Raw genomic sequence first — 2752 nt, forward strand, 5'->3', positions numbered from 1 at the left:
CAATAAAATATAGCCACAAGGTGTTTGAATATTTTTCATACGGATTTTTTTTTGATTGGCGAAAGGAAATGCTGCCACATGCCTAGATAATAAAGTAAGAGATGTTTTATGAGATAGTTTTTTACCCCACTGTGGGTAACACCAAGTGAAACACATAGTTCACACCTTAGCAGTACCGAAGATAATACTATGTCTTATTGATATTGAATGTATAAGAACTACTAATACTACTCCTAGGGTTATGGACCGATGTGGCCCTTGGTCTCCTCAGTCTGGCTCTTCCTCAAGATGTGTCTCATTACATCTATATACCCATACATAAGGGTGTTCTTCTGAAGGACAAGGCCCAATAAATACGAACAGATCTGATGAAGGTCTTCTTGATACTTAGAGCAATAGAGAATTCACATATGTTTGCTGAATAACACCTGTTATTAACAATAACAGTCATTACAATGTTATAATAAAATTGAGTTTTAACAATTCGCATGCTATTCTCAAGGAATATCTTCTTTCCACAACTTTTACCGATCCTTGATAGGTGATCCACATTCCAGAGGTAGATCCACATTCTGAAATTTATATTGACCCATTTCCACTGGTTCTCAAACAGCCAATCATGTTATAGGTGTTGTGTGAATGAACTTGGGCTCTTCTGGATTGACACTTGACCCAGAAATCATCAAATTTAAACAACAGAACATTTTATTTTTAAATAGAACGTATCTGCAAATGAATTCTCTCATAAATACAAGATTTTAAAATTATATAAATCCTTCAAAATTTAAAAATATCATTTTTCGGGGTCTTTCATAACTTCTTAATGAAAATAAAAGAGAGTATTAAAAATTAGATGTTATTTGCAAACCTCAACTTTTCGGTACGCGTCAGCCACAGGTCTCATCTCAAAGTCAAAAAACAATTGCAGTCAGTGAAACTATAAAGGTAGCCCCACTACTTTTTATGTTAGTATAATTTTGTCTAAACACAACTAAAATTACAAATAATTGTAAAACATACCATGATCTTCAGCAGCTGTGCTTCCATCTAGAACAATAAAACAGATAATTTAGTAATATTATTATATCTTTTACAGCAATGATTAAATCATAAATAAAACTCAATATAAATTGACATTAAGCTTTCATTATACTGCATAATTTATCATAATAAACTATATCAAATGTTATATTAAGTAATGAGGTGTAGATAGTTGACCATAGATTACGTATTGGAGAGCTTTGTTGGGGGGTGCGGTCAGCAAAGAACAACATAAATAAACAAAACAATATTTATTTATTGTCTTAAACATTGGCATAAAATAAATAAATATTGTTTTGGTTATTTATGTTTTTATTTGCTGACCGCACCCCCCGACAAACCTCTCCAATCGTTATATTAAGTAATTTACTCCAGTTTATTTTAGAAATTAATTAATAAAAATAGATCAATATATCATTTCAATTACAGACATATCATAAAGTTTAAATTAATAATTAATGTATAAAAGTAATAGAGATTATAAATAATAAAACTGAAATGTAAACAAAAAACTAGAGGGGTAATTTACTCTTTTAATTTTTTAATCATTGTTCAATTACTGGCAATTCGTGAAATTAACAAGATAACTGTATAAAAATATAACCCTCATTAGGGAGACAAATTAGAAAGAATAGAAAAGAAAAGAAAACTAAAAATTCCACCAGTAACAATAAATGTGGCATTTAACAGAACTTCACTAAAAATAAATGAAATAAAAACAAATTTAAAATACAGTGGTACCTGAATAATATTCTATGTTGATTCCCTGAAATAAAACCCAAATAACTTGTGAACAATTATATAACAATCCTACATTTAAAACTAATATTAATTATAATAATAATAATAATTAATAAAACGAATCCCCGCAATCTTAGCAGAGCTGAGAGAGTGGCCTGTTTTGGCTAGTAACAGGACATGATCTGCTCCAAAAACACCTCCATCGAATTGGCATCGTAGATTCCCCAAAATGTCCTCTATGCAACATGGGGGACATGGATGGGGACCATCTTTTGGCGTGTGTTGGTCTGGAGGATGTTGAGCGAGATGCGGACCAACTAAGAGGAAGAGTCAAATTGTATTGGGCTACGAGATGGAAAATGGCGTAATAGCCCACTACCTGTGGCATAGGAAAAAACAAAACAAAAAAAAACATTTAAAACTCCAAATGATGCTATGAAAAATATTACACGATAATTGAAAGTGCCATTTCCATAACTGTACCTCTAACCAATTAAAAGAAACACCAGCTTATCTTAAAATTCTTTTATCAAGAAAAAGTTTTATATTTTGTCAAAGACTAAAGTGACTTTTTGAAAAGCCAACTAAGTAAGTAGAGAAGTGAAAAGTTTACAGTAATAAATCAAATTATAAGTACAATTCAAGCAAATAATTACATTACTCTAACAGTATGTTCTTCAAATTTAAACCTTGTTAGCTTAGCATTTATCCAACCTTTTGATTGATTCAAACCAAATAAAGAGTTATTCCATTGTTATAAACAATTAAAAAATTAAGTAAAAATGAAGAACATAATGAAAGTTTGCAGTTATTCAGGTACACAAAACTTCAATTTAACTTATGATGATCTTTTAGAGAAAATTCAAGTACCAAAAAGAATGTAATGCTAGCACATCATTTTCTTTCAACAAAGCAACAGGATAACCAGACTTGTACCGCTCATATAACAACATTCTGCTGTGCAGTCATA

The sequence above is a fragment of the Halyomorpha halys genome, unplaced genomic scaffold (assembly GCF_000696795.3).
Source record: "Halyomorpha halys isolate HHAL.00 unplaced genomic scaffold, Hhal_1.1 Scaffold1451.1, whole genome shotgun sequence".
Lineage (NCBI taxonomy): Eukaryota > Metazoa > Arthropoda > Insecta > Hemiptera > Pentatomidae > Halyomorpha > Halyomorpha halys.